General features: G+C 37.8%; 1 protein-coding gene across 5 annotated transcripts in view; it reads right to left on the bottom strand.

The window, feature by feature from the left end:
• Window positions 1-15489, bottom strand: part of fam20cb (FAM20C golgi associated secretory pathway kinase b) — a 117697-nt gene that overhangs the window by 71648 nt on the left and 30560 nt on the right. The window contains exon 1 of one of the 5 annotated variants that reach the window (XM_077502703.1): window positions 13716-13862. The exons of the other annotated variants lie outside the window; for them this stretch is intronic. The gene's annotated coding sequence lies outside the window, so the exon portion shown is untranslated. Of the gene's footprint in view, window positions 1-13715; window positions 13863-15489 lie in introns of those variants that run through there. 5 annotated transcript variants of the gene reach the window in all.

Genomic DNA, 15489 nt, shown 5'->3' with positions numbered 1-15489 from the left:
CTGTGGAAATAACACAATAACCTTGGGCTTATTTGCGGGACCATCGGTCAAGACTGCGCTCGCCCAGGTGATGTCTCGCTTGCCTCCTGTGACTTGCTTCCAAAACTTGGAATTGTGTACAGCTGCCTGCCTAGAGGGGGGGGGGGGGATGTTGAAATGAGTATTTGGAGCACGTGTGAGCGCACGTGCGTGCGCGTACTTCAGCAGTTGCACCCAAGCACCCTAGCTTTGCTGGCCCTAGTGACTGCACTTTAATCCTATAATTAAAGTTTAGGGCAGGCCACTTTAATGAAGGCTGGTCAGATTGATGAGTGTTCATATTTGGGTGGCTCTTGAAGAAGTTTATTTTAGCGTGTGGTTCTGTTAACCACCAGACTGCCCAATCACTCTGCTTACAGTCTAGGTCCAGATTTAGAAGTGACCCGGCCCGCAGACCTCCTCATTAATATCATCCAGCACTTATGGTTGGTGCACCAAATGTCATGTGAGGTGCTGAATTTGGACCATAAAGAAGAAAAGACTCATACTCAGACAACAAACAGAAAGAAACAACAGAGAGCAAGGCTGGATTTAGATGGCTCCAAAGAAAGTAATTCCTGCTAGGACCATGTCCAATTCTATATGAGAGAATAAGGGCCTATATGACAAATACAGGACCATAACAACTGACAAAATAATCCTCATAGTCTGAAGGGACAAAACAGCTGCATAGCAACTGACACTAATCACAACGACCATAACCATTGCATAGCAACTGACATCACAAGAGATAAAGCAACTGCATGGCAACTGACAATCACAAGGACCATAGCAACTGCATGGCAACTGACAAGATAAGGGAAAAATCAACCGCATAGCAACTGACATCACAAGGGAAAAATCAACCGCATAGCAACTGACATCACAAGGGAAAAATCAACCGCATAGCAACTGACATCACAAGGGAAAAATCAACCGCATAGCAACTGACATCACAAGGGAAAAAATCAACCGCATAGCAACTGACATCACAAGGGAAAAAGCAACTGCATAGCAACTGACATCACAAGGGAAAAAGCAACTGCATAGCAACTGACATCACAAGGGAAAAAGCAACTGCATAGCAACTGACATCACAAGGGAAAAAGCAACTGCATAGCAACTGACATCACAAGGGAAAAAGCAACTGCATAGCAACTGACATTATCACAAGGACCATAGCAACTGCATCACAACTGTCATCACAAGGGAAAAAGCAACCACATCACAATTGTCATCACAAGGGAAAAAGCAACCGCATCACAATTGTCATCACAAGGGAAAAAGCAACCACATCGCAACTGTCATCACAAGGGAAAAATCAATTGCATAGCAACTGACATCACATGGCAACTGCATAGTAACTGACAACATAATCACAAGGAACAAAAACTGCATAGCAACTGACATCACAAGGGAAAAAGCAACTGCATCGCAACTGCCGTCACAAGGGAAAAGCAACTGCATAGGGACTGACAACATAATCACGAGGACTATAGCAACTGCACAGCAACAAGGACCATAGCAATTGCATAGTAAATGGCATCACATGGGACAACTACAGGACCATAGCAACACAATGGCCCAACCCAAAACAGTCGAAACAATAAATGTTCATAATTTACCTTTTAGCCAACATTTTTTTTTTTTTTTTTAATGGGCCACTATTGACAGGTGATAGGAAGAAAGCCCTGACACAAATAACGCAAATCCAATCATCTGAATCCAGTGTGATGCCACCCCAAAGGTTTCTAATTGCCGACAAATGCCAAAGCACTAAATGAATCTCCTCAATTAACTTCAACACAGTTCCCCGGCACCCAAAATTTCATATAGCCGAATAAGTGAAGTTTTTACAGTATTGTATTCCGATAACTCCGACTCTTCCACTCTCTTTATTATTTACCGTAACCGCCATTTGACTATTACGAAATAGCCTCATATCCTGTGACATTTTCTTCCACTTCCATGCTTTTATCTGGCTGAAATCACCATTTATGAGTAGATGATAAGGATTTTTACGAGCAGACGTCTCACAGGGACGAGTTGGATGGCGTTAAACGCCCTGCAGAGGCGCGGCTGCATCGCCAAATGCAGTGGGAGTGGAAGCACTAAATCTCGCAGAGTGAGACAGCATGCAGAGCTTAAAAGGGGGACACGTCCAGGAGTCATTAAGTCATAATGATAGAGAAAGAGCCATATCTCCAAAAATTTGACTCGGGGCCAACACCATTAGCAGATGATAGATGAAGCTATTCCATCGGGGGGATTCTTAGTCAATGTGGACAATATACAGCGTGTACACACACACACACCTTCCTTATCACCGCTGACTTTGCAACTATTTCATCCGTCGAGTTGGTAAATGTGCCCCAACTTGTCTTATTTCTTCTTGATGCATTCTGAGCTGCCTCTGTAGTTAGTTAAATTGAATTTTTTTTTATTTTTTATTTTTTTTAAAACAACCACTGAGTATGCTTTGTAGATGTTCCATTCTGCAATATTAAATATTTAAAGAGATACTTCACTTATTTAGCCCATTATAGCAAAACAAACTTAATATTTAGTCTATAATTAATTTGATACTTTCATTATTTTTCACGTACAAATAGTACAAAACACATTTTGCAACTTGCCCTCGACTGAAAATGACATCACAGGGGCTCAGATAACCAATCACAGCTCACCTGTTTTCTAGGTTTGGTCATGTGACATTCACAAGCTGAGCTGTGATTGGTTACCTGAAGCTCTTGTGATGTCATTTTCAGTCGACAGCAAGTTGCAAAATGTGTTTTTAAAAAGGTACTAATTGTACATGAAAAATAATGAAAATATCAAATTTATTCTAGGCAAAATATTAATGTTAGATTGCCAAAAATGGCTAAATAAGTAAAATATCCCTTTAAGATTCCAGCCAGGATATATTATTTCAGTCATTTTAGCTTTAACAGTGAACATCTTATGTTACGCTGTTAAAAATAAATACCGCTGTGTTCTTGCTTGGTCCAAGAGAAACAATTGCTAAAAGATTAATGATCTATGAACGTTGCTTGAGGGTCAAATTCAATTACTTGTCTGCACTACAAAATGGGAAAAAAAAAAAAAAAAGAAAAAAAAGTGAGATATTCTCTCTTACACGTTGCATTAATAAAATACACGCTATAATTTTCAGTCAGATCATCGCAGCGACTGGCTTTGCCAAGCGCAGGTGCCCGCACGTCCTACATAATTTAAGTATTATCGAGGTTCGCTTGCTCGGCGTTAATGACACAATAACCTGGCACCCCAATGTGCGCGGAGGTGATAAAGGCCGCTTGCAGCCTCCACGTTTCCCTTCCCGCCCGTATCGCTTCATCCTCGCCGACGCCGCCCGGCAACAAAGTCCCGTCAATGTCAGCCGGAGACGCGCATTGTGAACTTGCCGTGGCTAAGAGAGACTCTATAGTCACTCACACTTTCATTACATTGAAAAAGTCTACACACCCATTGTCAAATGCCATTTTTTTGTGGTATAACAAAGACCAAAATACTGTAAATAATTTCAGTTATATTGGCATATATCCTGTAAAATTCAGTTAAAAAAAATAATCCCAAAACAGATAAAAACTTAATTGTGGCTGTGCAAGAAAAAGTCCCCAGAAATCATCCAAACAATAGGGCCATCCCCCTATTCCAATGCTGGGGGTACCAGTCCCCATTCAAACTAATGGCAGGGCTACCAAGGGCCTAAACCTCCCATTCAAACCAATGTTGGGATTACCAGAGCCTGAAATCCCCAATGTAACCAATGGCCAGGCTACTAGGGGCCCCAGTCCCCATTCAAGCGGATGGCTGGGCTACCTGGGGCCCTGTTTTTTTATTTATTTATTTATTTTTATTTATTTTAAAGGTGCATTCTGACGGTCTCATTCAGGAAAATGTACTTTTTAAATACAGGATTTAAACCAACTACTTCTCAATTTACAGATCTGGGCTTTTTTTTTTTTTTTTTAACGTGTGGGGTTGATTTTGTCCTAAATCCTGTATTTGTTTAAATCCTGTATTTAAAAAGTACATTTTCCTGAGTGAAACCGGCATACTTTAATGAATTGTAGCACTTTATACAACATGAAAATTCCAAATTGACCTATTTATTTATGTATGTTTTATTATTAGCTATTTATTATTTATTTTATTTGTTTAATTTTGTTATTTATATATTCTATTATTAATTGACCTAAAATAATTTGTTGAAAGTATAATTAAAGTTTTTAACAACAACCATTTTATTGATTAAAATGGGACTACAAGTATGCCTAAAATACGACAAAATAATAAGCATATATCCAAAAATCTAAAAAAAATAAATAAAATAAGACTAAAGCCAAAATGGCCCTATCAATGAATAAAAGTGTCACCGAGCAGTGAGACGGTTAAATGCCACCACAAATGCGAAAGACAAAAGGTTGCCTTCATGACATCCAACGCGACAAATATCCATTTATATTCACGCCCATCAAAAAGGTCAAAACATCGTCCTGACATTCTGCAAGCATCTGGGCCTCAATATCCGCTCGCCTGTTGTGGAAATGTTATAGAAGAATCGAGACGATAACGGACGGGACAGAGCGCGCCCTGTTGCCGAAGCGGTGTGGAGTTTCCACGAGATTGAGACTGGTTTGACCTTTTAGCGCCAGCTTCCATGTGAGGGACTTTTCCCCCCCAACCCCGAGGGTGAAAAGAAGAAAAAGGTGCGTCCGCCGTTTCTTTGGCCTCTCTGGGAGTCGTGTTGAATAGGAAGCTAGTGAAAGAGGTACTACGCTGTTGCTTTTCCACTTTCTTTCTAGCAAATGCCAAGCAAAAAAAAAAAAAATAGTGGTAGCGTAGACCGGTCTGACCCGAATCCATTTGCAACCTTGGTTGGAAAACATTCCTTTATGCTTGTAAATGAATAGTTCTCACCACACAGCTAAAGTGGATATGAAAAGATTAAATGGCAGTGTTAAATGTCAGTAGTTTATGTAAAAAAAATAAATAAATAAATAAATAAAAAAAAAAAGGAAAGGAAAGGAAAGAATGTGCGGTCGGACCCTAGTTGGAAGTAACAGGGTTGAAAAATAAATGCTAATATTCAAGTTCTTACTCAAACATACATGCTACCTGTGTTAGCCGTTATGCTAACGTACTAAGATGACTTAGGGATACTCATGGTCGCAACAATTAGCTTGATGATGTCATTTCTGCTGAGTCGCGTAGCTAACATTTTCTCCCTTCTTCTAGCTAGCTAAAAATGTTATATAGCAACTTTATTTCGAGAGCACTTGAAAAACAACCGTTGCTATAACAGTGTTGAGGGTACGTTGAGACACAGCTTTAAAATATGTTGCGTCTCTAATGAAACAAAATCACCCTCTCACAAGCTAGTTTAACCTCCATAGCACCATAGCTAACCTCAAATATTTGTATGTTATAATTCCTTCCCAATAAACCTATTTTCAAGAACAGCCAGTTTTATTTTTACTATTTCGCCCCAAGGGGGTGTTGACCCTCTCCTGCTGTACATTCAAATTTGGAGACTATTAAGGGAATGGGATTTGGGACAATGTATACAGACTTTTATTACTGGGTGATATGAAGCATGAAACAAATGCATTTACAAAAGCTTCTTTTTTTTTTTTACACTCTTCTAGACAGCCCCCAGTCGACTAAAACGTTAAAACGGAATTTCTGTCTTTTTCTTGCAGTGTTTCACATCAGCCCGCTTAGTAAAACCATCAAAACCGCCTTGGGACATCCCCCATACATTTCCATGTTCTCCCTCCAAGAACAGTTTTAGAGCATACAAACGTTGCATTGTGAAGCCGGTGGGTTTGCCAAGGGAAGGTGTGCAAGACGTCACACTGATGACGTCGCCAAAACACACAAAGGACGGCTTAGACTATTTATTTTATGTCCCGAATAATCAATATCTATTCATACAAGTATAAAGCAGCTCAATCCAAGATGAAACTGTGGTTTAGCTGCTAATTTCCTCCTGCTGGCACTTCTAACTCAATTTAAGTGTTTTTAACTCTTTCCAGACAGTTGAATTTAGGTTGTTTAAAACAAAACAAAAAAAAATTCCGTAATAACAGTAATAACACACAATAATGCTACTAAGTAATCTTAATTATTAACTTGTTAAAATGGTTTTAACCCTTTCGAGACAGTGGAATTCAGGTTATTTTAAAAATGGAACAATGCTTTCGCTGTTTCCGTAATAACACAGTAATAACAAATTAATACACAAATGCTACTAATTAATCTTGAGATCATCTGTCAGCCATTGCTGTAAGATGTTATTTAGTGACTTGACATTTTAGCCCAACAACACTAACGCCTCCCGTCTGTCACTGTCGATTCCAATCACGTGATCGGAAACCAAGTCCCAATCACGTCATTTTCAGCTGATCGGTATCGGGAGAAAATGATCGGGGTTTTCATTTTTGGCAATTTTGTTGATTATTATTATTATTATTATTATTATTATTATTGGGGCTACAAAGCAACAAAATCATCCAGAGGTAAGCATATTGCCAACCAAAACGTTTTATTTATTATTTTGTGCACTTGATGGCATCCCCCAAAATTATTGTGATTACGGGTGTACAATATATCGAAAAAATATCGATATCGCAATATCGGCCTATGCAACATGCATATCGCAAAGACATGCAATAAATTTGATATGGAATTTTATGCTTTTGTCTGAATTTGATCAGTCAGACTGTCGAGTTTACCTGACATTTATTCTGAAAAATTTCCCTCCTCACCCTCTTTTTATTTGGTTTCCACGCCCCTAGTTCCATGGGCGTTACAACCGTAATAATGCAAATGCAAAAAAGTGCACTGTAATTACAATTAAATAAGAATACATTGAATTATTTTATTAGATAATAAAAATGCCATTTCTTTAGGTACGTTAAATATCGCAATAATATTGATATCTATCTAATAATATCTATATTCAGGAACTCTCATATTTTTCCAATATCGTACAGCCCTAATTGGGATGGTTTTGTTCAATTGGAAAAAAAAAAATGGAAGCACTTTCCCCCCCCCCCGTTAATATTTTGCCGAGGAATCGGATCAGGACTAAAAAATCAGGTAACTGGGACTCAGACTCGGGTACAAAAAAAAAATGTGATCGGGACATCCCTACTTAAAATAAAAGGAAACTAAATGGGAAACCACTCGGCGCCTTTTAAATAGATCACGCACACAAAAAGTAAATTGGATTAGCAGCCTTTGGTTATTCAATCCAACTATTGATCCCTGGCCAGAGGAAATATCTGCAGGGCTGCTGCGGCGTCCAACGCGAGATTGATTTGTGAAAATGAAAAAAAGGCACATTGATGCATTTGTTATTTCCAGTCAACGAACTTACATAAATTTTTTATTCGAATATTTGACACCACACAGCTGCGTTTGCATTTAAAATCGTACAATTGATGTTTGGCACTTGTTTGAAAACGAGACGACGATAACGTGGATGAAATATCGCCATCGTTGCCGGTTAGTCGACCCATCTGAGCAAAGGACGATTATATTAATGGAGCTTTTTGAACGCACGTTGAAGGGATCCGACAAGATAGCTGGGATGGGGAAATTATTATTATTATATACAGCTCGCTCTGATCTTTCACGATTGAGTCTTGTAATCCTTTTTTTTTTTTTTGCATTCATAGCAGCTCTTTCTTCCCGTTCTAATTTTTATAACCGAAAAGATAAAAAGAACCTGAAACAAAAGAGTTCTACATGTCGCTTCTTTACTTTTCATTCTATCCACGTATTGATTCGGTCTTGTAAAGAACGGCCGAAGTCGAAAGGTTTGGGTGTTATAAAAAAAAAAAAAAAAAAAAAAAAAAAAAAAAAAAAAGACTGATTTGCTGAAGAAATCCCAATTGAAGCGCTCCGGCGAAATTGGAGCCTTGGGCCAAACAGTGTGAACGATGTCATCCTGAAAGAGGAGCGGACAAGAACACAAGACGGGCTGAATGAATTCATCGGGATTTGAGCAGGCGCTGCTAAGAAGACACATTTGAGCGCCGCCGGACCTCGACAATGACGAGTGGGAACTTCATTCCAGTAAGAAGACACAATAGAGATGAGAGCGAATGGCTCTCCATCATCCTCGTCATTAAATTCAACACATTGAGAGCGTATCATTCATGGAGTGAGTGAACGTGGGCCATATCGTCCAAGAATAGCATCACTGTACCTTTTGTAAGCATCCAACCGTTTGCATAAAAAGGATATGGAACCAGGTCATTCTCATTTCCTCCAAGCAGAATCTGCTTCCTCGTTTGGAATTTCACTCTCAACACGTGCGGATAATTTGCGCGTCACCTTTTCTTACCAAACAGGTTGTGAGTCATTCATATGAAATAACACATCTGCCTTCTTGAAAGAGGAGGGGAAAAAAAACAATTGCCATCTGGCTTATTTATAGAAAAACATAACGTGGAGGCCATGGTACATAAGTTGCGTAAAGTGAATATCAGCAAAAATATTTCCAGTTCAGGAAAAAAAAATAAAAATAAAAAATTAAAAATGTAGACAAAATGCTCAGAGGCAATAACTACTACAGTTCTCTAGGCTGATGTAAATTAAATTTTATGAGCAAAAGGTCCTTTAACCAATCAGATTTTTTCCCCCCCACTGATTGGTTGGTCAGAGGAAAAATTTGTTAGATTAGGTGCCATGACCCGGATAGCACATATTATTATTATTATTATTATTATTATTATTATTATTATTATTATTAGTTTATGTATCATTTATTTTGAGGTTTTTTTTAATATATATATATATATATATATATATATATATTTCAGCATCTCTTGTACAGTGTAGTTTGTTTTTGTAATGTTATTGCTGATTCTAAACTGCTGTATATGGCACAATTGCATAACTATATAACTATATCACGGTAATTATGTTGCAGTTTGTATTATGTTAGTTGCAATCTTCTGGTTGTTATTGTTGTTGCTGTATAATATTGCAAGCGTTAGAGATTTAAAAGAAAAAAAAAAGTTTTCAATGGGTGCCATGACCCGGATATCACAAGTTGGATGCATCCTAATTTGACTATTAAAAAAAAAAAAACTGCAAATATATTAATAATAATAATAATAATAATAATAATAATAATAAAAAATCACCATTATTATTATTATTATTACAATTATTTTTTTAATTTTATTTTTTTAGTCGGCATCTCTTGGATGGTGCATTGTTTTTGTAAAGTTATTCGATAAACATTGATTTGAAACTGTCCTAGATGTATATGACACATTTGCATGCTGTTATAAAAATAAAGATAACTTGACTATGTAGCCATTTATATTGTATTGATGATTGGGAGCAAATATCCGGAGGGGTGTGTTTACTTTTATATGCACTGGAACCGTTGGTGTGGATTAATTATAATCAGGGGTCATGTTGAATTAAAAAAAAAAAAAACTATTTTTCGCAGACAGAATAAAATCGTGAGATCTTTGATTAACTGTCCGGAACAAATGTCTAATCGGCAACCTCTTCTCTCAGAAAATGAAAATGAAATAATTGCTTTGTTTTTCCAACTACACCTGGAGTGCTGTTCGGGAGATTCTCGCAAATGTTCCTCAATTTCACGAGGAGCGTCACTCCATCGCTTCAACACAAGAAATACAATCTCTCGTTTATCTCACCGCGCTCTCATTAAGCGTGCTCGGCTTTAAAAGACGCTCCCCGGAGCCCTAATAGCTGCAATTAGCAAGAGAGCGCGCGCGCACGCACGCACAATGTGGGCTGTGAGCCTGTCAAAGGGAATTGTCGCCCTGCAGCAGTGCGCGAGAATAAAGACAGGCAGCCATTCTTGTGCCTCCACGAATAATGTCGGGCTGTGAATGCCAGGCTCAATTTCATTGGCTGTCAGGATGAGCGCCACTGGGCCCGGATTAGCGCTGAGGGGAGGGGATGGAGACGGAGAGGGAAGGACAAACTTCCTATAAATTAAGGTCTGTTTTAGTAAAAGGATGCTTATTAGCGGCTCTTAAGCCACTTTATCCCTTTAAATGTAACCTCGCCCTTTTAGTGGATCATCAATTAGCTTTGTGAAGGCCGCCAGCACACATTTCGTGCGCGCGCGCTAGTTGAGGTAATCCTCACTTTGCTAAGTGGTTCATATGCACAGGGAAAGGTGGCAAGATTTTGGATGAAAAGGGGATGTTAGACATTTTTCCTATTTTGCATAAACATTGATTTTTATTTATTTATTTATTTATTATTTTATTTTTTTTTAATTTAAATCAGTTAATGCCCTGCCTATGAAAGTCACAGCAGTGGATTTTTTTATTTATTTTTTTTATTTTTTATTTATCCAATCACAAACACATTTTCTGACAGTGGGGAAAAGAAAAACTTTTTTTTGTTACTGTTAGAAGCCTGAGGATTTTTTTTCCCCAACCTGAGGCAACCTGGGTGTTTAGTCAAAGTAAAAAAAAATAAAAAAATAAAATAAATGAAAAAATCTTCCATGGATATACACGGTTATAAGCGGGCAAGTCAAAGCTTTGCAAAAGTACGCAATACCTTAATAAAGTCAATTTTTAGATTTCCGTCGAGTGCGACATGGACTCCATGTTATCGTTTCAAATGTTGCTTGCCTGTGAATGGGCTTGACTATGAAGGTGGTCTGACTTATTTATTGATTTATTTATTGATTGATTTATTTACTGGTGGAAAAGTGTGAAAGTGTATTGCACTCACTTGAAAAAACAGATTATTTTTTTAAAAATTAATTTTGGGGGGATAAAACCCCCCCCTTCTCTGATTATTATTTTTATTATTAAAAAAAATTGTTGATAGATATTTTTTTTACGGCATTAAAAATATATATTGTCATTCTTGGGGATCCAAAAATCAGGGGGAAAAAAAAAATCTGAAAAAAGGGGAAAAAAATATTCCATAAAACAAAAAGAAAAATCAATTTCACATAAAATAAGTTAGAAATTTACTCATAAGAACCAGATATTTATTTATCTATTTATATTTATTTTGTCCTAGTGAAGGCAATAAGCTTTAATTTAAAAAAAAAAAAAAAAAAAAAAAAAAAAAAAAAAAAAAAAAGTCTTAAAAATAATCCACTGGTAGAAATGGGCCTCTCTGGGGGAGGGGGGGGGGGGGGGGGGGTGGGGGGGGGGGGGCTTTACTGGTGGGAATGGGCTCTCATATTACAAAATCAAACGTGTAAAGTTTGCCTACCTACCTATTAAAAATATATATCGTCATCCTTGGGAATCTAAAAATCAGGTTTTAAAAAACAAAAAAATAAAAAATTCAGAAAAAAAGGAGAAAAAATATTCCATAAAACAAAAACAAAAATTAATTTCATATAACAAAAAAATAAATTTCAACAAAAGATCAACAATCTGGGGTTGAACTATACGCGGGGGAAAAGCGATGATGATTCCAAAGCCCAACCCCGACAACAGTAAAACCCGAGATGAGCCAGTCCATTGAATTGCTTCAACAACCTTAGCGGCCATGTTGCTGACACGAGCATGACAAGTAAGAGAGTGAGCAGGTCCCAGTATAATCTTCCAGGGACGCTCTTTTATTATCTGCCCCGTTGTCTCCGAGCGCCGAGTCCGATCCCCAGGGCGCGGCGCGCACGCACATCTGAGAGACAGACAGCTCATCTGACAAAGCAGATGTAGACGCATGCATCCAAGCGTGCAGCGAGACAGACGGGTGAGGGCAGGTAGACAGGCAGAGGTGGGCATGGCGGCTTTGTACATGTCCCCAAGCAGCTCCAGATATTGCTGCTTCACTGAACAGCATAATGACAGTCTCTTCTTCTACTACTTTTTCTTCTTCAACGGGGGCTGGCTGTTGTGAAAATCCACTCAGGGATCTTTTGCTTTTAAAAGGGAACTTTATTTTGAAGGTACTTGGAAAAGCATTTCTATATACGCATGTATAGTAGTTCATTGTCATGTAAGCATAGCCAATATGGCTGCAGGGGTTAAATAGAGTCTATGTAGAGGTTTTTAAGTAAACAGCATCTAAGTATAGTGCAGATACACATTTTAAAAATGTGATGCTCAAAGTAGAGGTATCGACACAAGTCCAAAACTTAAAAATAAAAAACAATTTACTACAGTACATCGAAAAAATAAGTTACTTCAATGATTGCTTGACTTTAAACCTAACTGTTACTTTACTGATGACTTGATTTTACAATTAAGTTGGATTACAAACTGTGTTGCCACAAAGTTACCTCGAAAAAGTTACTTAGTTACTTTGCTGATTACTTGATTTGAAAAGTAGCTAAATTAGATTACAAGCAGTGTTGCCGGTTTCGTTGGAAAAATAAGTTACTTTAATGATTGATTTTTAAAGTAACTTGTTTTTTTGATTACTTAATTTAAAAAGTAGCTAAATTAGATTAAACAGTGGTGCCTGTTGTGATGAAAAAGTAACAGTTTACTGATCGCTTGATTTTAAAAATAATTTTGCTGGTTACTTGATTTCAAAAGTAACTTACTTTACTGATTACCTGGTTTTAAAAGTAGAAAAGTAAAAATAAATAAGTGATTCGAGTTTATTCAGTGCTAATGCTAATCGCGATTGTTAATCGTTTATCATAGGCTAATTTTGTTGGTCTTTGTGTAATATGTGTGCACACGATAATGAACAATGAGTATCAACCTTAGCGGACTTTTTATGAAGTTTTTTTTGGGTGGGGGCACGATTAGTTGATTAATCAATGGAATCATCGATAGGCAACATGATTTAAAAAAAAAAAAAAATCGTTAGTGACAGCACTAGCTAAGTTAAGATTGCAAGCAGTGTTGCCACAGTTACCTGATTACTTGATTTTAAAAGTAATGTAGTTAGATTACAAGTTACTTTATTAGTCACTTTCAGCAGCAGACGCTGACAAATCTGCTTCACATGAAAATGATATTGGAAGTGCGTTTTCAACTGTTAATAAAAAAAATGAATTACTTCCCAATTGCAGCCTTGGAAAATTGCATTGCCCTACATTGCGATTCAATTTGAATTTGATTAATTGTTCCGCCCTATTAGATTGCCGCTGCATTTGTCCAGACACACAAACTGAATAAACACACAAAACGTCGTCTTATTTACCACCCGCAGTCAGTCGCTCTCCTTTCGTCATCCCGATAATTCACGAGGAAATGAAATCATCTGGCGCGATGATGCAGACTGCGGAGAGCGTGATGGTATATTTTATTTGCGCTGATTGGAAGCCAATTAGGCACGTAATGGATGGGCAGCCCATCATCCAAAGTTAATTATCCGAGCATTTACCTTCCCGTGATTGGAGTTTTTGGTTCACATGAGTAGTTGCCTTCTCTTTAGGGGGTTCAAAAGTTTTCTTTTTAAACATGTTAGACTACCATTGCAGTCAGAAGTTCTGGAATAACTTCATTGTTGTCATATAAAGAAGCTATTGTATTTTATAACGCTGCAGTCAGTTTTTGTGTGTGTGTGTGTGTGTGCAGCACAGCCTCAAACTTTTAATACACTATTCATTAATGTGCTACTTCAGCAGATTGCGCCGTGAAGATAACCTCAGTCTCATGCAGCGATGTAACCCCCCCCCACCTCCAAGCCCTCTGGTTGGGAGGGGACCCCAAAAGACAAGAAAGCAATTATTTCTCTACCTCTGTTCTCATTTTCAGGTACTCTCTCTCTCTCTTTCTCGCTCTCAATCCCACACCAATGACAAAATGGAGGAAGAGGAGACGAGCTGCGAGTTTTGACAGCAACTACTGGAGGGCGTTTTGCTTCCTCGCCGTCACTCTTCTGCACTTAAATGAGATAAAATGGCAATATTTTACTGTGAGACATTCACAAATGACATTGAACCAGGTAACAATATAAATAAGGTACATTTGAGGTGTACAGATCCATTAAAAAAAAAAAAAAAAAAAAAGGTTTCATTCACCTGCTATCAAGCTAATCACGTTTCCCATTTTTCTCATTGCGTGAATGCTATAGCACGTCTCTCCGTCCACGTTCCGCAACCAATTCAGCACTAATATCAACAGATGATAAACAATATATGACTGAACACTGTTACGTTATGATTCTACATGTATATCTGCATTGTTTATGTTCAATCCATGGTTTAAAAAGGTTATAGCGCCGCAACAGAGATGCTAATTAGCGTTAGCATTAAGCTAGCGAACTGAATCTGGTTGTTTTAAATAAACCAGGCGAAATTGTCTTTTTTTTTTTTTTTTTAAATGTTTAATTTGACAGTAAACATCAACTGGGAATGTCGATAAATGCTTTGAAGTCTCTTTTGAAGAACGGTTTACTATTTGCCAAATTTTTTGTGAAGCGAGTTGATTTCAATGCCGCCATAAAGAGCTTGTCCATCTTGAGAACTTTTTAGCAAATTCCCAAATCTTTAAAAATGAGAGATACTTTAACTCCTGCTTTCACATTTTATGATTTGTCAGCAATTTACACAAAATGTGGAGACATTTTTTTATTTAAAATTTGGTATTATTCCTTCCCAGTTTCAGACTTGTGTACTTGTACATTGGAAGTGTGCGCATGCGCAGTGAATTAAAGGTAACATCAGTTATGGGGACAATTAAAGTGCTAAATTGGAATGGTGCACTTAGACCTGCAGTGTAAATCCAGGCTAAATGTTAGGCTGGTGACATTTGAATACATTTCCCAACGTCATAAATTATTGCTGCGTGCGTTCACGCTTGGAAAGCTTGCAAAGCCTTTTTCATGTGTTACTTGTTGATTCGTTTTTGTTCCTTTTGTGAGCTCGAGCAAAAGAAAACCAAAAGGGGCCAACCGGTTGATGCGGTCGCAAAGAATTTCAATTTCGCAGGGGCCGCGCCACAATGCAGGCCAATAACAAAGCGTTTATCTGGTGTTATTAAGGGGCGCACAGATACAAGATATCACAGGCTTGTGTACGTAACGTGAGCCGCTTGTCATATCTGCTGTTGCGTTCTGCAGGGGGAGACTTCTGGAGAAGAGAACTAAAAGAGACGAGCATATGTCTTGAATGAAAATATATATTTTTTTAGCATCTGGCTCATCTCACTCTCATCCCTTCTCTGCCACCATCTTTCAATCTCTGTCCCTCTTTTTTTTTCTTTTTTTTTTCTGATTGATACACTCATTTCATGAAGATTTCACGCTTGACGAATCCCAAATGGCTCTGCTCTCACGACAAACAGATCAATTTTTATACACTTCAAACTTGCTGGTCTTGAAAATTGTTTGACCGTCTTCAAGGCACTTTGGATTTTCACTATTATTGAGGACTATAACGCGGGTTAACGTTCGATCGGCCTCCTTGACCATTTGTGTTGGCTATGTGACAAACAACAGCTTGTCCTTTAACAGTTCATCCATTTTTCTATTAACACAGAGCTTGCGCATTAGATTTTCTCTAATAAAAAG

Source organism: Festucalex cinctus, chromosome 17, assembly GCF_051991245.1.
Source record: "Festucalex cinctus isolate MCC-2025b chromosome 17, RoL_Fcin_1.0, whole genome shotgun sequence".
Classification (NCBI taxonomy): Eukaryota; Metazoa; Chordata; class Actinopteri; order Syngnathiformes; family Syngnathidae; genus Festucalex; species Festucalex cinctus.
Note: the sequence above shows the minus strand (reverse complement) of the source record. Positions and strands in the feature narration are given on the sequence as shown.